The 24134-nt window shown below is 36.3% G+C and overlaps 1 protein-coding gene and 1 non-coding gene across 3 annotated transcripts in view; both read left to right on the forward strand.

Moving 5' to 3' along the window:
• The window catches only part of DPP10 (dipeptidyl peptidase like 10), a 650645-nt gene that overhangs the window by 61911 nt on the left and 564600 nt on the right, over window positions 1–24134 (forward strand). The gene's annotated exons all lie outside the window — the stretch shown is intronic.
• Window positions 12968–13104, forward strand: LOC131505743 (U4 spliceosomal RNA). The gene has a single exon (XR_009258523.1). It is a non-coding gene; the product is annotated as a U4 spliceosomal RNA (small nuclear RNA).

Below are 24134 nucleotides of genomic sequence, written 5' to 3' on the forward strand. Positions count from 1 at the left end.
CAAGATCATGATCTGAGTCAAAAGGGACAGATGCTTAACTGACTGAGCCACCCAGACTCCCCATAGCATATTATTATGATTATCATAGCTTGTAATGTAGTTTGAAATTAGGAAGTGTGACGCTTCCAGCTTTGTTCTATATCAATATTGCTTTGGGTATTTGCGGTCTTTTTTGCTTTCACTCAAACCTTAGAACAGTTGTTTTTTTATTTCTGTAAAAAAAAAATGCCATCAAAATTTTGATAGAGCTTGCATTGAACCTCTTGATTGTTTTAGGTAGTACAGACATTATTTTTAAGTAGTAGGTTCCTTACCCAACATGGGGCTCAACTCATGATCATGAAATTAAGAGTCACATGCTCTGCCAACTAAGTCAGCCAGGTGCCCCAGTATTTTTAACATTGGTTCTTCCAGTTCTTGAGCATGGAGTATCTTTCCATTTATTTGTGTCTTCTTCAATTCTCTCATCAATGCCTTGTTATTTTCAGTGTACAGATTTTCCTGTTTGGTTAAAGTTATTGCAAACATTGTATTATATTTGATGCTATTGTAAATGGGATTCTTTTTCCAATTTCTGTTTTTGTTTGTTCATTGTTAGTGCACAGAAAGGTAAATGGGGGTACCTGGATGGCTCAGTTGGTTGAGTGTCTGACTCTTGATTTTGGCTCAGGTCATTAACTCACAGTCATGAGATTGAGCCCTGCGTCAGGCTGCATGCTGAGCATGGAATCTGCTTGGGATTCTCTTTCCTTCTCTCTCTGCCCCTCCCTAACTCATTCTCTCTTGCTCTCTCTAAATAAATAGACATTTCAAAAAGAAGAAATGTAAATGTATTTTGTTTGTTAATTTTGTATCAGGCAACTTTACTGAATTCATTTATTAGTCTAACAATTTTTTGGTGGAGTTTTTAGCATTTTCTACATGCAATATCATATCACCTGTAACAAAAAATTATACTTATTCCTTCTGATTTGAATGCCTTTTATTTATTTTTCTTGGTTTACTTGCTCTGGCTATGGTTTCCAGGACTATTTTGAATAAAAGTGGCAAGAGTAGGAATCTTTGTCTTTTTCTGAATCTTAGAGGAAAAGTTTTCAATTTTCACCCTTGAGTATGATGCCGATTTGTGGGCTTGTCATTTATGGGCTTTATTGTATAGAGGTATGTTTCTTCTATACCCAATTTGTTTTAGTGTCTTTATCACAAAGTTATGTTGAATTTCATCAAATATTTTTTTCTGTGTCTGTTTAGGTGACCACATGATTTTTATCTTTTGTTAATGTGGTGTATCACATTTATTGATTTTCATATGTTGAACCATCCTTGCATCCCAGAAATTAATCCCACTTGATCATTGTATATGATCCTTTTAAAGTAATATTCAATATTGTTTGAATATTTTTGTGAGAATTTTGCATCTGTGCTCATTAGGGATGTTGGCTTGTGGTTTTCTTCCCTTGTAGTGTCTTTATCTGCTTGATATCATGGTAATACTGGCCTCATAAAATGAGTTTGGAAATATTCCCTCCTCTTATTTTTCATGGAAGAGTTTGAGAAGTTTTGGTATAAGTCTTCTTTAAATGTTTGCTGCAATTCACCAGTGAAGCCATTTGGTCCTGGTCTTCTCATTGTTGGGATATTTTTAATTACTGATTCAATCTCCTTGCTAGTAATTGGTCTGCTCTGATTTTATATTTCTTTCTGAAGAAAGAATGAATGTTTTCAGGAATTTATATATTTTATCTAGGTAAATGAAGTTTAAAAAATATTAAGGAAAAAAGTTAAAACTTAAAATGATAGAATAAATATCATTGTACATCCTGCAAAGGGTAAAGGTGAGAGTTCAAGAATGGACCCAGGGTTTCATGTCTGGATTTAAGAGGCTTTTCTTATCTCATTCTTTTGTAGTACGTGTTCCACTTGGCTGATGACCATTTCCTCTGACTCTCTGATAGTATCATCTCCATCCAGACTCTCTCTGTCAAATATGTCACCTGACAGCAATGCAAGCTGTTGGCAGAACTCATCAACAAAGCTTGCATTCAGTTTCACTTACTCTTTGACAGAGTGTATATGATAAGCATCCTGTCACTTAGAATGCTGTTGTCATTTGCTGGTGTGCAGATTTAGTTGTCATGATGAAGTGAGCAAATTCTGGTAGTGGGTGAGCTAGACTCACTAAGTAGTATTTTCTGTCACAGTGTGTTTATCATGCACTATTTGGTGCATTCTTTACTAAGAAACTTAATTACTTAACAGCTCTAGATATATATCTTTGTGAGTTGTATATATGTGTGAATATATGCCAAGCTGTTATGTTACATTTGACACATTTCTGCAAAGACACTGTGAGAAAAGGAAGGCAATGAGACCTTCTGTTTCTGTTTTGAGTCAGAAAAGCTGCCACTTAGTCATCATGTGGTTCTCTACTATATTTCCATGAAAATAATATCAGACATAGTAAACCTATGTTTTTAAATTTAATACTTAAAAATATACTGTCACTCTCCCATAGCAAAACAAAACTTAACAAGCATGAACAAAATCTTCAAAATGTCAATGTAATATTGTGTTAAGTAATCGTATTTGGCTATGAAATACTTAATGCTTTTCAAATGAACTTCACTGAACACTTCTATCTCTAACAGAGTTTATTAAAATGCTCATTTTGATTACTTATAACTGTTGTATCAATTTAGTATTTCCAATAGTAGTTAGAGTAAGCACAATTTAATTAAATATCTTGGAGGAGGAAATTGATTTCAGAGCAAAAGTTGCTGTTTGAAATTACTTAATTGGACCTCAGATTTTGCTTGTTAATGGAGTTACCTTTGTATATCCAATTGTAATAGTTTAAGCTATCCATGTGGCATAATGGATGTGTTCCTGTCTATAGAACTACAAATTTCAAGTAAGTCAAAACATAACAAGAAATCACCAAACCAGAGCACATAAATATTGACTATGGATAGCAAAGCACATTTCATATTTATATTAAAAGTTGGAAACTCCCTATAAATAGCCATGTTCCCAGGACATTCTTATATTCTCTGAATGAGGGGAAACTCTACATCTTGCTTTATTATGCCATCAAAACAGGTGGATGGGATTGATCTTCTAAAGATTAAATTTTAAATTGTTGTTTAAAGTTCTATCTGAAGTATGATAGACATCCTTTTTCTCAAGTTACATAAGATGTGTTCTGGATAATCTGAGCTATGTGAAGATGTAAGATTCTAGGAATTTAAGGAATTAAATTGTATTTTTCATTTCAGTACAGATGATTTTTAGCAGAAAACAATTTTTGGCAAAATATTATTTACCAGAGTGAGGTTAGGTTTCAGAACACATGAAATCATTTAGAAACAATTCTCTTGCAGTAAAGAAATTTGCTGATTCTTCCATGTGGAATTCAAACTCTTCCTTTTGTCAAGTTTATTGAGATGTAATTTACATACAGCAAAGTTCATTCTTGATAGTGAACAGTTCTCACGTTTGTCAGATGCATATCACAATTAAAATATAGAAGAGTTCCCCAAAACTCTGTGTGGGCCCTCTTTGGTCACCTTCCATGATTATCAGTTCTTCGTAGGAACTGACATGTTTTTGTCTATAGTTTTGCCCTTTCCAGGTTGTCATAAAAATAAAATCATACAATACGTAGGCTTCTTTACTTAATATAATGCATTTGATTTTCATTCATGGTGTTGTATGTATCAATAGTCCTTTAGTTTTGGTGCCGACTAGCATCCCAGTGTATGGATATACAACAATTTGCTCAGCCATTTTATGTTTTTGTTTTGTTTTGTTTTTTTTTTGTAGGTAGCGTTCCTATCATGAACACTTACCATTCTATTAGCATTCTAAATATAATTCTGTGTACTTTTTTTTAGGATTTTTCTAATAAACTCTCATTATTTTAGTCTCTGGAAAGAGGGAGCTTTATAAACTTATTATATTATTGTAAACATTTACATTTTAGTATTATATTTAATGAAAAATGAATCATATTAGAAGAGATTATGTTGAAATCCTCAAGGTCTGGTAACACTTTATTGGTTGTACTTTTTGGGGGATACATTTTTGGTATCAAAATGTAAAAAATGTGAAACTATAGACATATAAAGACTATGAGGAGAAAACTCTGCAGTGCTCTAACACTGCTTATGGTTTGCTGGAAAAGAAATACGGTGAGTACTTATTTCAATCTCTAATGTCTGTACACTCAGACCCAAGGATTGAGAACTAATGACTTAACCTGAAAGTTTTAAAAGTGAGATGAAAATTAGTTAAAATTTAATTAACTGAGTTGGGAGAAGCAAGCTGACACTATGGAGTGTGGGATGAGAAAGATGATTCAGTATTCCAAACATTAAAAAAAGAAGGATGAAAACTGTAATTTATTATTTGAACTCACTTCCTGGGAGTTCTCTACTTTTATTAGCCTATATACAACCGTGTTTCAAGTAGAATTAAAACTGAGACATTTAAAATTCTGCAGTAGAAAAATTGCATGGATCTGTAGACTAAAAAATAAATTACTTGCATATAATTAGCAATCTAAGTTTATGAAATACAGAAAAGTGGGGCACCTGGGTGGTGATTTCGGCTCAGGTCATGATCTTATGGTTCATGAGAAATAAATAGATGGTAGATAGATGGATAGATAGATAAAATAAATAAAGAAACATTGAAAAATTACAGAAAAGTAACTCTAAACTCAGTAGCTTAAAACAAGAATGCATATTTTTTTACCTTTATTAAATCTATGTGAAAATATAGTAACATGCTTTCTACTTATAAATGAGTTTGCCTGTCCTATGACACACATATTTCTAATACTTTTGTTGTTATTACTCCTCACATATTCCCATGAAGAATTTTGAGTATCTCATTTATACTGCAATTCATATTAATATTTAAGTTTTATTACAAGTTATATGTTGATTTAGAGCTAGAAGGGAGTTTAGAAAAGATCCTAATAAAACACCTCATTCTTCTGGAAAAAAAAAACAAACAAACAAAAAACAAAAGACAAAACAAAACCTCTCTCTTGAGTAGTTAGTGAACAGAAGAATTCCAAGGTTATAAGAGTTCCAACTCTCAGTTCTGATGAACTTCTCCTATTCCTTATTGCATCACTAAGATACAATGAAAATCACCAGAAATAATGTTCTGTACTTTTGTTTGGAACAAACTCTTTCATTCAAGAAGTAGAGACATATTAAGTAAATCTGGCCTCTTGGTTCACTTTTTTTCTGTAATTCTCCTCTTGCTCTCTCCTCATACCCCCAGAGCCATTACTGTAGGTCATTCCCACCCTACCTCTTGTCAGACCAGTGGTTCTCATACTTTGGTGGCTGTAAGCGTCATCTGGAGAGTTAATGCACACAGAAGCCCAGGCTCATATGGAAAGAACCTTTAGATTTGTACAAATTTTGTGTATGATTTTTATGCTCACTAAAGTTGCAGGCCTTAGAGTCCTACGTGTGCATCCGCATGGGCCCTTCCAGTCTTTCTCACTCTGCCTAATCAAGAGAAAATGCTTTGGTGGGCACAGTCTTTGTAATGCATAGTCTATTTTTGTTGTTGTTGTCCTAAATCAGTGTCATTGGCACTCATTGGACAGAGTCACACTTTCTGCCTTAGTATTTAAGAACCCTGGCCCAACTTTCTAGCCTGTGTCCCTTTACTTCAGCACCACTGAACTCCTTACCTTTGGGAGGCAATATTAAAAGTGTGGTTTCAGCTCTTGAAGACTTGACTTAACATAGTTACTCTTAATAGAAGTTTTCTTGGCTTGCATTTTTTGTTTAGAAAAACAACAGCGACAGAGCTTTTTATGAGCTATGAATATACATAATATGTTGAGTCTAGGGACAAAGGCACTTGAGTTAATCTGTGGGTACTTATATGGCAGGCTCATCCCCAAAAGTGTCATGTTGTCCCTTTTCTGATTATTTTGCTGATGATGTATCAACTGACCCTTTGCTTTGAGTTTGCACATAATTCAATACCCAGGTTTGATTTCACAGACTCCCTAAAGCCTTTTATGGCTTCCCCAGTGTTATATATTCTCTTCCTCCTCTGCACATGTGTACAATGGTCATGTGGCCACTGTTATGAAAGAAATTCTGACAATGTGAGTATATTTTCTACAGTATCCTCACACAAGGCAAATGAGCCAATTTTATTCCTTTTCATAATCACTGCACATGACAAGCTCCCTAAAATGCATATTGAATTCAGTGAATACACTCATTTTGAGCTCTTAATCTGTATAGCATTAATATTTCCCAATAATCATAATAACAGCTGCTGGTTCAGTAGTTAATATGTACCAGCCTTATTAAGAATGTTATGCATATATCATTGGATATCCTTAGAACAACCACACTGAGATGTAGGTTTCTTAACTCCATTTTAAATATAGAGCAATTTGAGACCCAAAAAAGTTAAGTAACTTAATTTGTTACACTAGCTGTTAGGGACCAGAGCTGGGTCATAAATAGAAACACCTACTAACTTTATTGAAAGTGTCCATGATCATCTTAATATTGGCTGTAATTATCTTTTTTTTTTTAAAAATATGAACTTAAAATGGCAAAGGCAGTAAGTAAGATATGACTATCTCGACATATCTTAAAGGCTTACAATGAAAGAATTTATTCTGTAATACAAAATCAAAGGTGATCTTCCAAACAAGACCAAGGGTTATAATTGTGTTAGACCACGTGTGTGTGTGTGTGCTTGCGTGTGTGTGTGACATTTGTCTATGTGCAATTCAACTGCGGTTAGACAGGTGGTATTATTTTCTCCAGTAACTGCTTCCACTGTGCTTTCTGAAAGAAAACAGTCTGATTCCATATTTCAGGCACATTTTGTTATATAAAGAATCTCATTTTTTTAAGACCTGGTTCTAGGACGTCATCTAAAGATACAGCCCTGAATATGATTCTTAGTTCTGTCCCTTCCAACCCAGTACAGGCTAGACCTGACTGCATAGGCATCTTTTGGGTTGCCGAAGTCTGTTATTTCCCCACCCGCTTCCTCTGCTCCCTACTTTCCCTTCTGGTGTTCTATTTTATAGGGAACATTTCAATGTGAGTTCCCTCTGACAGTACATTTGATAGCTCTTAGAGACTTTGGGCATCCCCTCTAGGGTTTCCTGACATAGAGACTCTGTTTCTGCCAAGAGCAAGTCCCAGCAGAGCCTGTCACAGATGGGAACCTTTCCCCAGTTTGCAACCCTCTTGTGGTGTGCATAGGATCCTAATCTCCACGTAACTTCTATAGCATCCTCTGACTGGCAAAACTCATATATCTTTCCACACCAAATGTGGGAACACAGGCTCTCCTTTTCTCTACCCCACACACATATACCCTGTCTTTGTTCTTCTGTCTCTCTCTTGACCCTTCTCCTGCCACAACGGTAACAGGTGGCTTTGAAACAAAATTTCAGACATGAGATGTAAGGTAATCCACAAATCAGTAAGAAGTTTAGTGAAAGGAATGGGGGAAATGCTTTCATGTTACTTCAACCTTAAAGCAAGAGGTGAATTCTAGTGATGGGATGGAGTTGGAAAAATGGCTGTTTTTTTTTTTTTGTTTTTTTTTTCAAATTCAGTCATTCCTCAGTTTTATTATCCAGATCAGTATTTATCATTTTTATCTCTGGGCCAAAGTAGGAAATGCATTATGCATCATAATTAAATTCTCTGCCTCTATCCCTGTCTTCTATGCACACAGACCTCTGAAATAATTTTTGTTAAACCTAATATTTTCCTAGGGGGCCTGAGTGGTTCAGTCAGCTAAGCATACAATTCTTGATTACAGCTCAGGCCGTGATCTCATAGTTTGTGAGACTGAGCCCTGTGTAGGTCTCTGAGCTGACAGTGTGGAGCCTGCTTGAGATTCTCTCTCTCTCCGTCTCTCTCTGCCCCTCCTCCACATGCATGCACCCTTGTGCACAAGTTCTCTCTCTCTCTCTCTCAAAATAAATAAATAATAAAAAACTAATACTTTTCTGTACTACATACCTTGCACTATAATTTTGGTTTCTATCAGTTTTCATTCATTCCTATCAGTTTATTCATTCCTATCAGTTTTCCGGACATTTATTTCATGACCCACTAACCTGATTAGATAACCTTTGAATGGATCAAGTTCCACAACTTATAAAACAAGGCTGTAGAAGGTAAAGACTAATAAACATGTTGGCCTTTCTCTCCCTGATACAATGGGTTCTCAGATCAACAGCTGAACCTATCTAAAATTTGCCCTGAAAATTTTAGAATCTTAATCTGCAGTTTTCTCTGCTGTGATCCCTGCACTACTGGGGAACATTTAGAGCTAGGAAAAGAGCAGCGGTATGTCATGGCATGTGCTCATCGTGGCCACTTTGATTGGTGGGTGGCTGGGTGTGTGTATGTGTATTTATGTTTATTAATACAATTTTATTGTTTTCCCTGAATGTGACAATAATGTATACTCTGGAACTATTTTTGAAACATATAAATGAATAAATTACCCACTCTTACTCATACAGAGTAAGCACTATTTCAGATCTTTCTCAGACCCTAGACAGTACACGAACTCACTCATGCACCCTTGTATTTTAGTAGCCTTTTTATTTCTGCCAGGGCTTTCTTGATTCTAGAAGTTGCTCATCCTGGAATATGACCTTGACATAAAAGTCAGCTCTTTTTCTGAAGTTTAAACTGGCATCTCCCTATTGCCTTGAAGGGTAGATTTATGCTTTCTCTGGGATAAGAACATGATCTTTAAACTCTATTAGCCTTTCTCTACCTCTCTCTCATTTAACATGAAAATGCTTGGGTTTTTCTTTCCAACTTTCTTTTTTTTTTTTTTTAGCTTTTATTGTATACTTGCTAATTTTATTCTCAGTGTGACCTCTCAGATATCCACAGGGAAAGGCAAATTGCTCCAGAAAACCCCTGTGCAAGGGAAAGTTCAGAAAACAGACTTCTCTTTGTAAGAATAATATGGGCTGGAAAATGGTTCACAGGGGCACATAAAACCCTCTGGATACCAAGAGTGAAGGAGAGTAGACGTAATGAACTGGACAGGAAAAATAGTAATAAAGACTTTGCCTCAATCATTTTTAAGTATTTATCATTTGAGTTATTGGGGTGTGGGTCTCTGGTTTCCAATTTGCAAAAGCAAGAATCCATAGATGGAGGGATACTGTCTGGTACAGACTCATTTAAAGCATTGCAATTCCATTTTAACATCAAGTTGCCTTACTTGATTATTTCAAAGCCAAGGATAGGATGCCAATTCCTGAGTGCCCCAGTTTATCCTAAAGTTGAAATGTAATGCTGTGACCCCAAGAAGTACATTTTGTGAATGGCTTTGTCAGTGCTTGGTTTGGTCTCATGGGCAGTTTCTCAGTGAATTGTTTAAATTGCTAAGTGCCAACTATCATTCCTTATCTCACAACTAAAATTAAAGATTTACTCTTTGCAAAGGAGTACACCAAAAAAAAAAAAACAACCAAAACAAAACCTATATGCATTTCCCCTTTTATACACGCACACTCTCAAAGTTCTCTGTCAGTGTCCGTGATGACAGTTGTAAAGGTCTATCAAGTGTATTTGCCTGACACGATGCTAAACATTCTTGTTAAATCCTCAAAACAATTTTGAGATAAATATTATCATTTTTTTTTACAAATACAATTAAAAAGATTCGAGAAGTTTCTTACTGATCTAACATGCTGGTAGAGCTTTCAACCCAAGTTCTCAAGAATATCCTCTGGGCGTGTGCTAGTGTGCAGGTGCCCTTTGCTAGTTAATAGTAGATACCTTTTCAGACATCTGATCAGAATCTTGTAGTTGTTTAGTAATAATGAAGAGGAAGATGAATAATGAAGAGGATCAGCTAATCCTTCAACCAAGTGATTTCCCTGGTCCTCTTATTTCCAGGCAACGTGTTTGTATTAGTAATAACTCCCTAAGCAAGTGTCAGGGGCTCTCATTTGCTCTCATTTCTATGGCAGACTTTACTAACAGATCATAGCAGTCTTTCCAGTGGAATCCTTCATAAACAGCACTTAAGCCACCCATCAGCAATCAGTTGTGAGTGACATCAAAATTGAAACCATTGTGCCATTCTGGCCTTCTCCCATCCAATGACTCTTCTACTCTGATGATTGAAAAGTAAGTTTTGAATTTTTAACTTGAATCTGTAAGAGATAGGTTGATTTGCATCAGGCACTTATTAGGTGTTATGCAGAATAAGCTGGTCAACTCATTGGATATCCTTTGTCATGGAAGGTAGATTAAGTTGGCTTTCCCTATTAACAAAAACAACAGTAACATCTTAGTGTTACAAGGAGTTAAGAATATTAGGAAAACGCATTACATCTATATTCTCTATTTTAGGATTTGACTTGAACAACTTGAGTTCAAAATAAAAATCTCATTGTTTCCCTTGCAACCCCTTAATGTATAGCATCTAGCAACAACCACCACAATAATTTTTTTAAGTTCATTTATGTATTTTTTAAAGAAAGAGATAGTGAATGAGTGAGGGAGGGGCAGGGAGATGGGGGGTGGGGAGGTGGGGAGACAGAGAATCCCAAACAGGCTCCACACTGTCAGCACAGAGCCCAGCATGGAGTTCCAACTCAGGAACCCTGAGTTCATGACCTGACCTGAAATCAGGAGTCTGATGCTTAACCGACTGAGATGTCCCACAGCCACCACAATAATAATAAAACTTTCCTGCCTTCCTACTGTGAAGCTAAGGTCTTTACTGGCTACTCCCTATGCACTCAAATGCAATTTTCACAAAAATCTTATGTATGAATAGAGCCAAAATAACTACAATTTAACCTTCGGTAATATAGCTAATAACTAGAAAATCCTGAGCTAAATACCAGATTGCTTCTCTATCTTTAAAGCTTATTATGATACAATAGAGAACATAATGATAGTAACAACTTTTCATAGCAAATGAGCTAAAATGAGCAGTTTTTCTAGTATCTCCAAGACTTTGTATGAACTGCATGTTTAAACATTTTGCTAGATTTTAATATTTTGATTATCCTTGGTACCTGCAAATTTCCACTGTCTTTTTTCTTTTTCTTGAAAGAACACAACCCACCTCATCTGACATCCTCAGAATCTTGCTTTGTGTAGATTATTGATATAAAATAGTAATACACTTACTCATAAATATGTTCTTAGATGTTGTGATTAGCAGTGAATCAGCAAGAGCTCATTGAACTCCCTCTCCTCCCCATCAGCACTGGTGATGTTTGTCCTGTGAATTCTGTAGTCCTGGCACCATAATGAAAGGTATATCCAAGCTAGCCTTCTGCCATCAGCCAAGCCACTTCCAGCTTCACTGACTTTTCATTAGACCTATTTTAGTTTCCTATTATATAGGAACACTTGATATTTTGGAATAGAACTGTCCTGACTTACATTTCATCTATCTGTTAATTGTTCGACTTCCATCAGATCAGCTAATCCTTCTGTGCCTCAAATTTTATCTTGAAAGCAGGGAAGTTCTGGTCATAAAGTTGCCATAAAAATTTTAATATATTCACGAGAGATTCCTTTGAAATTATGAGGCTCATTGACTGTTATTACTATCCCAGGGACTACTATGAGGTAGACAACACATGGATGTATAATTTTAAACAGTTAAAAGAAAGTAAGACAAGTAAGACAAACTTGAAGGGACAATATTTAATAGAAAATTATTATTAATATTTATTATGTAAATCCTTAATGGTATTTGGTGACGTTTCTATACCTTCACATGGACTTACTGTTTTTCACATAAATTATAATACATATATACATACATATATTCATATATATATGCATGCATACACATATGAGAGTGTGTGTGTATGTACATAATGTTTTTTTGTGTTGTACTAACTACTGGGCATATATTTTGACTTCCAATTTACTGCAGGTAGGAGTTTTTACCAATGTTTTGCCTTAATAATATATGGAAAGTCATCTTGACAGCCTTTAGCATTAGTTTCTTGGCACCAGAATGCCTTATTGCTAAGCAGGTGACAACTATTTCTATTATAATTGTGGCAACATCCTATTTTTAGTACCAGTTTTGGTATAAGATCAATTACACACATTAATCCTAGTGATAGAACATCTTAGTGACTAAACTTATAAAGCCTGGTAGTTCTGTTAAAGTCTGAAAATAAAACTATGCTTAGTTTAAAACAAAACAACATAAAAAAAAAACAAAAGTAAGGTTTAGCAAAAAATATATTTTTATTTCCTCAGATTTTCATGTAATTATATATATTTTTTATATGTGCTATAGTAACATAAACTGTAAAACTGGTCACCTGGTAAAGAGTTACGTTTTGATAACAGAAGATGAGTGAAAAATCTCATCATAATCTTTGACTTAGTTAATGGCAGCTATGGAAAACAATATACATAAGTTAAAAGGCCATAACCCATGCCACCATCAAGTATTTGATTTATCCAAATTTATATCAAAATGTCTATTAGCTCAAATGTTGACCTCTCTTCTTTTTTCCCTTCTTATTTTTTTCTTTACCTACTTCTCTCCTCGTAGTCACCAGAGAATGCTTGTGGGCAGTAAGAAAAATATTAGGTGGTGTTTTCGAACAATAGCTATGCTTGGCTGGATGAGGATTTGTGCAAAAAGTAGTTAAATGTGTTGGCTAAAGTGGATAATCTATGGATCAAGATAATACTCGAGTTTGGTTTACTATTTATAGTATCTGTCTTATTATTTTGAATTCAAAATTAGTTTTAAGAAAATATTTTAAGATTCAAGTCTTTAATGTGTTGGCTACTTACTAATCTATCGAAAGTGGCATTTTGAAATAAGAAACTAAATGCCATACAATAAATAGATTAAAAGCCCATTTGATATTAAAAAAATAATTCTGTGAATTTATTTTTATGTGCTTTAGTATCAGAACTGAAGCTTTATGCAGTGGCAGTATCGTAGCAAGTGAGGTTTATCTGAGGCGTGATTATTGCTAATAGTATCAAAACTGAAAATAAAGCCTTGTCAATCTATCAATATGTAAATAACTATATTAGTTATATATATGAATGTCCAATATGATACACAGGTCTTTTAAAATCACTTCCACAATTGCTATAAATTAAGCCATATTGATAGCAATTTTTTTTTTTTTTTTTTTGCCAATATGAAAGTAATATAAAAATGTTTCTGGAAAAAAAAAAAAAGAAAAAGTGTTTCTGGGGGTGCCTAGGTGGCTCAGTCGGTTAAGTGTCTGCCTCTTGGTTTCTGCTGTGGTCACGATCTCATGGTTTATGAGTTTGAGCCCTGCGTTGGATTCAGCACTGACAATTAGGAGCCTGCTTTGGATTCTCTCTCTCTCCCTCTGTCTCTACCCCTCCCCTGCTTGCATTCTCTCTGTCTCTCTGTCTCTCTCTCTCTCTCTCTCTCTCTCTCTGTCTCTCAATAAGTAAACAAACAAATAAATAAATAAACGTTAAAAGAATGTGTCTAGCATTATAAGAATTGCAATGGAGGGAGCCTGGGTGGCTTAGTCGGTTGAGCGTCCGACTTAGGCTCAGGTCACGATCTCACGGTCCGTGAGTTAGAGCCCCGCATCGGGCTCTGTGCTGACAGCTCAGAGCCTGGAGCCTGTTTCAGATTCTGTGTCCCCCTCTCTCTCTGCCCCTCCCCTGTTCATGCTCTGTCTCTGTCTCAAAAATAAATAAACGTTAAAAAAAAAAAAAAGAATTGCCATGGAGAAGTTAGAATTTAAAGCCATAACAAATAGCTTACATAATTAAAACAATTTTGTATGTGGTAAATTGTTTGGCCTGGTGGTATAAATATTTCTTAATGATTCAAAGTAATAGTTGTGAACAACTTGTAAAATGAGAGTGTGAGAGAGGATGCATTGTATTTAAAAGCTGGAGTGATAAATACAAAATCTTGCATAGCTGTGTATTTAAACCTTTCATTGTGAGAATTCTGAATACATTTTAGTGGGATTAAAATAAAGTATTAGCATAGATTTTATAGCAAGTTGATCTTTGAACAACAGGGTTTGGGGCACTGACCTCTGCACAGTTGAAAATCTGAGCATAACTTTCAACTTGGCAAAAATTTACGTACTAATAGGGTACTATTGACGGGTAGCCTTATCAATAACATAATCAGTCAATTAACCATATTTTGTACGTTTATGAGTCATATACGGGATTCTTACAATTAAGGCAGCTAGAGAAAAGAAAATGTTAATAACAAAATTATAAGGAATAGAAAAATACATTTACAGTGCTATGCCTATATTTAATGAAACAAAGTCCATGCATAAGTGGTTGCATGCAGGTCAAACCTATGTCTTTCAGTATCATCTGTATATGCTATTTCCTCCCATCTGTATCGCAAGACCCTCTCTCTTTACCTCTGCTTTCAGATTTTATTTCATAGAGTTCTAAAAGTTCTGTGATGGAATAGGAATACTTGCCATATTAATACATGGTAAGTTTTTTCTCTTATAAAACTCAGTCATAATAGGAATAATGGAATGATTCTCATGACAGTTTTAAAAGTTTCTTAATGAAGGGCACCTGGATGGCTCAGTCAGTTAAGCATCTGACTTTGGCTCAGGTCGTGATCTTGCAGTTCCTGAGTTTGAGCCCGTCATGGGGCTCTGTGCTGACAGCTCAGAGCCTGGAGCCTGTTTCGAATTCTGTGTCTCCCTCTCTCTCTGCCCCTCCCCCACTTGTGCGCGCGCGCGCGCGCTCTCTCTCTCTCTCTCTCAGAAATAAAAATAAAACGTTAAAAAAATACTAAAAACATTTTTTTTTATATTCCAGGTGTATCTTCTAAGGTTTTAAAACTGAATTTTGCACCAGTATTAGTTTCTCTTTATTTCTTTTTGTTTTTGTTACGGTGTAATTGACATAACATTGTATTAATTGCAGGCAAATAACAATTCGATATTTGTATATGTTGCAAAATGATTACAACAGTAAGTCCTGTTAACATGTCTCGCCACAGAGTTTACAATTTTTTTCTTGTGATGAGAACTTTTAAGATCTACTCTCCTAGCTAGTTTTAAATATGCAATACAGTAAATACAGGATTATTAATTAAAGTCACCGTTCTGTATATCATATCACATCCCCATGACATTCATTTTATAACGGGGAAATTCGTGCCTTTTAGTCTCCTTTGCCTCTTTTGCCCATACCCCACCTCAGACAACCACCAGTCTATTCTCTGTACACGTGAGCTTGGTTTTTGCTTTTGTTTTGTTTTGTTTTGTTTTAATCCTACAAGTGAACTCATACAGGATTCATAGTTTTCTGTCTGACTTACTCATTCCATATAAGGCCCTTACAGTCAATCCATTATGTCACAAATGGCAAGATTTCACTCTTTTTTATGGCTGAATAATATTCCACTGTATATATCTTTGCCACATTTTCTTTATTCATTGATGGACATTTGGGTTGTTTCCATGTCTTGACTATTGGAAGTAATGCTGCGATGAGCATGGAGGTGTATATATATTTTTTAATTAGTGTTTCCAGGTACAATGGCACTGTAGTGATACAGACGAATCTCACAGTTTGTCTTTCCTATTTAATTAATGTTTTGATATAAAATACACTGTAAGAAGTAATAAGCATGGAGCACCTGAGTGGATCAGTCGGTTAAGTGTCTGACTTTGGCTCAGGTCATGACCTCACTGTTTGTGAGTTTGAGCCTTGCATGGGGCTCTGCACTGACAGTGAGGAGACCTGCTTGGGATTCATTCTCTCTCTCTTTCTCTCTCTCTCTCTGCCTCTCTCTTTTTGCCCCTCACCTGCTTGCACGCTCACATACTCCTTCTCTCTCTCTCTCTCTCTCTCAAAAATAAATATTAAGAAAAAAATGAAATATTAAAAGAAGTGAATGGGGAGCACCCATTTACTCGGTACTAACCATCTGACTTTTAATTTGGGCTCAGGTCATGATCTCACAGTTTGTGAGATCAAGCCCCATGTTGAGCTGAGAGCACAGAGCCTGCTTAGGATTCTCTCTCTACTTCTCCCTCTGCCTCTCCTCTGCTCATGCCTCTCCTCTCCTCTGCTCCTCTCAGAGTAAATAAACTTAAAAAGAAAAAAGAAAATAAGTGAATGATCAGGGGAGTTCAAACTGATTAGGTCTATATGAAGTGATCAGAAAAAGCTTTGTAAATAATGATGTTTTAGCTGGACCTCAATAATAGGTAGCATTTAAAAATCTAGGGGGAAATATGGTGTATTCCAAGATGAGAAAACTTCTTAGACAAAGTAATAGTAGCCAGTGAGCAGCAAACATGCAAAATGTGGCTTATTTACAGTAAGTAAGCTGCTTTAAAAGAGAAGTTAAGACAAATGAGGTTGAAAGTGAACTCTGATGTCAAATCATTGCCTGCCACACTAAAAAGTATCTTAAAAAATTTTGTTGGTTTTTAAAAAATTTTTTTAATGTTTATTTATTTTTGACAAAGAGAGAAACAGAGCATGAGCAGGGGAGGGGCAGAGAGAGAGGGAGACACAGAATCTGAAGCAGGCTCCAGGCTCTGAGCTGTCAGCACAGAGCCTGACACGGGGCTCAAACTCACAGACGGTGAGATCATGACCTGAGCCAAAGTCAGTCGCTCAACTGACTGAGCCACCCAGTCGCCCCTTGTTGGTGTTTTTAAGCCAAGTTGTTATATGATATGATCTGAGAGTTTAGAAAGAAGTTACTGCACAACTTTTGAGTTACACATTTTTTTTTTGAAACAAGCTTTACAGAAGAAGGAGAATTCAGGTCCATGGACAAATCATCAGAGAAAAGGAACTTTACTTTTTTTTCTTAAGAAGTGCCTAGTTGACATGAAAAAGGTCAATCTGGTTCCAGGAGAGGAACAGTAAATCTCTGGGGTCAGGAAGGGTGCTGTGGTGAATGAATAGCTTCATAAAAATGATACAGCAGTCCTGAATGATGGTGATTATAGTTGTTGTGTATTACTATGATTATCTTGTATTTATTGAATTTTTGCAACGGGTGAGTTACCAGACAGTAAAGAAGTATGTTCACTAGCTGATCAAACATTGAAAAAGAATAACAGAAGGATAGTCTTTGAATTCAGTATTTAAGTATTTCCCAAAACCACTAGATTTTTTTTCTTCCTGTTCACTGTCTGCTCATTGTCCTTGGGTGCAATACTTGCTCATGTTAGAATATATCCCATGATCCAGATCTTTTTCTTAGGCACCTTCCTGGCAAAGTCTGATTTTGCAGGCAGTGTGCATTGTTTAATTCTTTTGTAAAATAGATATATAATGTCCGACTTTAGTGAGACAGACTTTTCACTTTAAGTGAATTTGCTGCACAGCTTATTTACCATAAATCTTAACTGAGACACAGATCTTCCTTTTTGTGACAGAGGTTAAAATTTAAAGTTTGTGTTGAGGAGAGAAACTCATACAAGAGTTTGGACTCTTGGACTACATACAAGATCTGTGAGGAGAAAGGTCTAGAGAGAAGGGAGAAAAATGGAATGGAGATGTATCTGTGGGACATGTACAGAATAGGGAATCAAACAGTATGAACAGTGGAGACAACTATGAGTCCATGGGGTAGGGTGATGATAATCACAGCTCTCAGAATATTTATATTCACTCTTCTTAGGGTCTTAGAGAAATTTCCAGGAAAAAAAAAACTGCTATGAATGCCAACCTAATAACAGTTTATTTTCCAAAACTGTATTTGGTAGTTACTGGCAACTAAGAAAGGCTCGACTTCGGCAAACGTGCTATGAGGTATCTCATTCCCATATTGGCGAGCACAGTCCTCTCTCAAAACTTCTGTGATTATATTAATGAAGGGTAGTAGCTTGCTATTTCAAATATGGTTTCTATGGGTAAATGAGTATTGAACACCAGTGAAATGCCAACATTCTGTATGTCCAAATTGTGAAAGTCCTGTGTGCTATTAGAGAAGCTTCCACAAGCTGGGACTTCTTTATGGCAACAGTAGCAGGAGAGTGAGAATGAGATAGGGTCAGAGATCTGGTCCAGAAAAGTATTTCATGGCTTTCTTCTCTTGTGGCTTTGGAGGGGTATGCAACTGTGGTTACTGCAAAAAAAAAAAAAAAAAAACACAGTTAGAAATAATAGCAACAGTGGAAGCTACCCAGGGCAGGTCTGTGTACTTTGGGAAATGAAGTACTTGTATCTGCTCCTTTATCTTGATTGAAACGCAAAACCACTTCAAACACTTTTCCCTCATTTCCAACAGCTTCACTAAGAAAAGCTCTACAGCTTTCTCTAAGAAAAGTTTTGAAAAGTAGGTGTGATTGGCCTAATTTTATTAATGACCATTTTAAGGCGTATTGAGATTGAGGCTGTCACTGCTAAACACAGCACCTTTTTTTCCCTAAATACCATATCTCACAGATATACACACATCTTGCTTTTCTACCACCTTTTAAAACTGTCTCCATTGTCTCTGTGGGAAAAAAGTGATTTTTGTATAATTTTATTAGAAAGCTTTTATTTGAACTCAGAATATCCCAAATCTTAGCTCTAAGTTTCTTCAACAAATATCTATGAGGGCTCATAGAAGTGCAAAAGCATAAAAGAGAGAAAAAAAACAAAAAAAAAAGTAGGGAGTGATGTCTGCAAAATGACAGCAATGTTATTTCTAGTGTTTGCCCCCACCCCGCTCCCCAGAACGTTTATTTGAACACTATCCACACATAAAAACACCTTCATAAGAGCTAAAAATACCAGCTGAGAGAATATAGCACCTGTGTGAAGCACAGAAATAAGAAAAGCTTCAGTGAGGAAGGCAGGAAAAATAGATTCACATTGCCCCCCATTACCTCTCTCCCAAGCCTGGCTACCCATCATGGAGAGAGACACCTTCCCTGTGGGGAAAGGAGAGTGAAATAAGTGTCCAACTTCACTGCAAACCACAGAGCTAGCCTGCACAAGCACTAGGTCAACTACAGATGCCTTAGGTGTTTCCCTATGGGCTGTTCCAAACGTAGGTTCTAGGCTCACCCAGGTGTCTGCCAGCTCTTGTGGCCCCAGGTACCTTGCATGGCCTCTAACAGCTTTTAAGACATCAGGCTCTTGGTAGGATTCCACAAACCCAGATCCCTTGCCCAGCCAGGTACCAACTAGCTCCAGCAGCCCCAGCCAGCATCAGACCCCTTCTGGGGTAAATCCAATCCTGGTACATCTCATGGCCTTTCAGCTCCCATAGCTGTAGGCGGTAACCACAGGCTTGCAATCAGCCCCATGGACTTAGGTTCCTGGCCAGAATCAGTGTTACAGCAACTACTGCAGCCCCAAACTCGAGGCATTCTCCAACAATAGGCCAGGCCTTATGGTCCTGGATTTCACTGACTCCCTCAGATATAGGCTCCTGACCCTCCACAGGACCAGACCCTGCATTCTCCATGGCCCTACATTCTGGCTCCCAAAGACACAGGCTCCCAGCCTGCCACTGTGCCAGACCCCTAGAGACCCAACCTTCAGGTTAGTCACCCAGTTCTCAGTTTACAGGCTTATTCCATGACCCAGGCTTTAGGATTGCACTTGTGTTAGACTGGTCTCCATTGTCCCAGCTTCCACAAGGCTCTTAGAAAATTAGGCTCCTGACCTGTCCTGGTATAAGAATGGCCTGTGCATGCCCAGATGTTAGTTCCATCTGAGTGGTCCTTGGTATATAGATAGCTTCTCTGGATTCAAGATCTAGGTTTACCCATGTACACATAGATAATAGGCCCATTACCACAGACTTAGGTGCCAGGCCTGTCCAATGAACCCAGACCCCCATCATGTACCTATGCACCAGGCCTATCCAGACAATAACTTTAGCGAAAGCCCACCCATGGATGCCACCAGATGGCTCACCTCAAATCTGTGGGTGGACTGACTAATGAAGGGCTTTACTTCTTGAAGCCACTGTGTAAAGACTGAAGAGGTGCCTACTTTAACAAATGCATAAACGGCAACCCAAGGACACAAGGATCATGAATAATCAAGGAATAAATACCAACAAAGGAAACAAAGGGGCTTCTGATGGGCTCAGTTTGTAGAGCATGTGACTCTTGATCTCAGGGTTGTGAGTTCAAGCCTCACGTTGGGCATGGAGCCTACTTAGGAAGGAAGAAAGGAAGAAAGAAAAAGAAAAGAAAACTAATAAAACTCCAATGACTTGTCCTAAAGAAATGAAAATCTATGAACTGTCTGACAAAGAATTCATAGTAATTCTCTTAAAGTTAGTGAACTATAATACATAATGATAACTAAATGATATTATAAAAACAATTCATAAATAAAATTAGAAGTTCAGTGAAATAATAGGAAGCATTAAAAAAAGAAAATGGAGATCCCAGAGTTAAAGAATACAATGATTGAACTGAAAAAAAAAAAAAACAACAGAGAGCTTCAACATCAATTTTTAACCAAGGGGGGGACAAAAACAGTGAACTAGAAGATAGGTCATTTGAAATCATCCAGTCAAAGGAAAAACACACACACACACACACACACACACACACACACACACAACACACTGGTAAAGGTAAGCATATAGTCAGGTTCATAATATTCCAATATTATAAATGGTGATGTGTTGGTTACTTACTCTCATATAAATATTAAAAAGACAAGAGTAGTAAAATAATTATAGCTACAGTGACTTGGTAATGGATAGACAATAAAAAAGGAAATACTGATATAAAAAATTTTAAACGTGGGGAAGGCAGTAAAAGTTTAGAGTTTGTACACAATCAAACTGAAGTTGCTATAAACTTAAAAGTAGACTGTAACAGGGGACAAAAAGGTTATTATAGAATTATAAACAGATCAATATGTCAAGAGGATAACACAACTGTAAATATATATGCACCTAATATCAGAGGACCTAAAACTGTTAAGCAAATGCTAACAGATCTGAAAGGAGAAATAGACAACAAGACAAAATAGTGGGGAATTTCAATACCCCATTTTCAACAATAGATCATGTGGTCACAAAATCAATAAGAAAATAATGGATTTGAACTCTTAATTAGATCAAATGGACCTAACAGACATAAACAGAATATTCTACCCAATAGCAGCAGAATGCACATTCTTCCCAAGCATACATGGAACATTCTCTAGATACATAGTATGTAAGGTCACAAAACAAGCCTTAGCAAATGTAAGAATATTGAAATCATACCAAGTATCTTTTCCAACCACAATGGTCTGATGCAAGAAATCAGTAACAGGATGACACTAGAAAATTCACAAATATGTGGAATTAAACAGTACCCTACTGAACAACCAATCGGTCATGGAAGAAATTAAGTAGGAAATTAAAGTATATCTTCAAGCAATGAAAATAGAAATATAATATACCGAACTAATGGGATGCAGCAAACACAGTGCTAAGAGGGACGTTTACATAAAAGGGGCATGTTACATAACCACATAAACTAAGACAACAGATAATGAACAATCTAGTTTTACACCTCAAGGAAATAAAAATAGATGAACAAAGTGGCTCAAAGTTAGCAGATGGAAGAAAAAGAAACAAACATCAGAGTAGGAATAGGTGAAATTAGACCAGAAAACAATAGTAAAGATCAACAAAATGAATTCCTGATTTTTGTAAATAACAAATTTGACAAATCGTTAGCAACAGTAACAAAGAAAAAAAAAGTGACTCAAATTGGAAATGAAAGAGGAGACGTTACAAATGATACCACAGAAATACAAAGGATCGTAAGAGACTACCATGAACAATTGTACACCAACAAATTGGATCACCTAAAAGAAATGGATAAAGTCCCAAACACACAATCTTCCAAGACTGAGTCTTAACTAGAAATTTGAACAAACTAATTGTTAGTAAGGAGATTGAATTAGTAATCAAAAACATCCCAACAAAGAAAAACTCAGGACCAGATAGTTTTACTGGTATATTCTACCAAACATTTAGAGAAAATTAACCTCAATCATTTTCAAACTCTTCCAAAATTTAAAGAGGAGGAAACACTCCTAACCTCATTTTATAAGGGTAGGATAACCTGATATAGGAGCCAAATAAGGACACTACAAGAAAAGAAAGCTCCAGGCCAGTATCTTGATGAAGATAGATGTAAAAATTGTCAGCAAAATACTAGCAAACCAAATTCAACAGCATATTAAAAGGCTCATACACCAAGATCAAGGGGACTTTCCCCTGGAATCCCTTGGTGGTTTAATGCATGAAAATCAAGAAATGTGATATACCACATTAATAGAATGAAAGTTAGAAATTATATGATCATCTTAATAGATGCAGAAAAAAAAACATTTGGTAAAATTTAACATCCTCTCATAAAAACTCTCAACAAGTTGGGTATAGAAGGAATGTGCCTGAACATAATAAAGTCCATATATGAAAAATCCAAAATTCCCAATGGTGAAAGTTTAAAAAGCTTTCTTCTAAGACCAGGAACAAGATAAAGTTCCCACTCTCATCACCCCTATTCAACGTAGCACTGGAAGCAATTAGGCGAGAAAAAGATATAAAACCTGCCAAATCAGAAAGGAAGAAGTACAATGATCTGTTTGCAGGTGATTCAACCATGTAAATGTGTGTGTGTGTGTGTGTGTGTGTGCGCATTTTGATCATGTAAGGACTCAAACAAAAAACTGTTGGAACCAATATACAAATTAAATAAGATTGCAGGATACAAAATTGATATGCAAAGTTTAGTTGTGTTTCTATACCCTAATGATGAACTATCAGAAATATAATAAAAAGGCCCATATATAATATCATTAAAAAAAATACTTGGAAGAATTTTATCCAAGAAGGTGAAATATCTGTATACACAAAATTAAAAGGCCTTCATAAGAGTAAAGATGTAAATAAATGAAAAGATAGCCCATATTCATCTATCAGAAAGTTAATATTGTTAACTACCCAAAACAATCTACAGATTTAATGCAATCTCTATCAAATTCTCATGACATTTTTCACAAAAATAGAAGTACAATCCTAAAATTGATGTGGAACCACAGAAGACCTAAAGAAAAAAAGAAAGCTGGAGACATCATCCTGATTTCAAAGTTGATTATAAAGTATAGAAATCAAAATAGTATGGTCTTAGTACAAAGCTGACATATAGGCCAATTGAACGGCATTGAGAGCCCAGAAGTAAACCTGTGTATGAATGGTCAGCTAATATTTGACAAGGAGCCAATAATACTCAATGATAAAAAGATAGTCTCGGGGCGCCTGGGTGGCTCAGTCGGTTGGGTGACCGACTTAGGCTCAGGTCATGATCTCGCGGTCTGTGAGTTCGAGCCCCGCATCGGGCTCTGTGCTGACAGCTCAGAGCCTGGAGCCTGTTTCGGATTCTGTGTCTCCCTCTCTCTCTGACCTTTCCCCATTCATGCTCTGTCTCTCTCTGTCTCTAAAATGAATAAACGTTAAAAAAAAAAAATAAAAGAAAAGATAGTCTCTTCAATAAATGGTGTGGGAAAACTTGATATTCACTAGTTTTTACCATAATAAGAATGAAATTGGATCCCTAGCTTCAGATCCCTAGCTTCTCTGCTTCAGGTTCTGTGTTTCCTTCTCTTGCTCTGCCCCACCCCCACTTGTGCTATCTCTCTCTCTCTCTCATGCTCTCTCTCTCTCTCTCTCTCTGTCTCAAAAATAAATAAACATTGGTGTGCCTGGTTGGCTCAGTCAGTTAAGCATCCAACTTTGGCTCCAGTCATGATCTCAGGGTTCATGGGTTTGAGCCCCGCATCGGGCTCTGTGCTGACAGCTCAGAGCCTGGAACTTGCTTCAGATTCTGTGTCTTCCTCTCTCTCTCTGCCCCTCCCCTCACTCACACTCTATCTTCTCTCTCTCTCAAAAATAAATAAACTTAAAAAAATAAAATAAATAAACATTAAGAAAAAATGGCAATAATGTGATGAGATAGAGGCATTTAACTAACCTAATTGCAATAATCATTTCACAGTTTGTATGTGTATCAAATTATCACACTGTGCAACTTAAACTTATACATGTTACATGTCAATAGTGCCTCAGTGAAGTCAAGGAGAAAAGAGAAAAGAAAGAATAGAGAGTATTTAAGG

The sequence above is a fragment of the Neofelis nebulosa genome, chromosome 2 (assembly GCF_028018385.1).
Source record: "Neofelis nebulosa isolate mNeoNeb1 chromosome 2, mNeoNeb1.pri, whole genome shotgun sequence".
Lineage (NCBI taxonomy): Eukaryota > Metazoa > Chordata > Mammalia > Carnivora > Felidae > Neofelis > Neofelis nebulosa.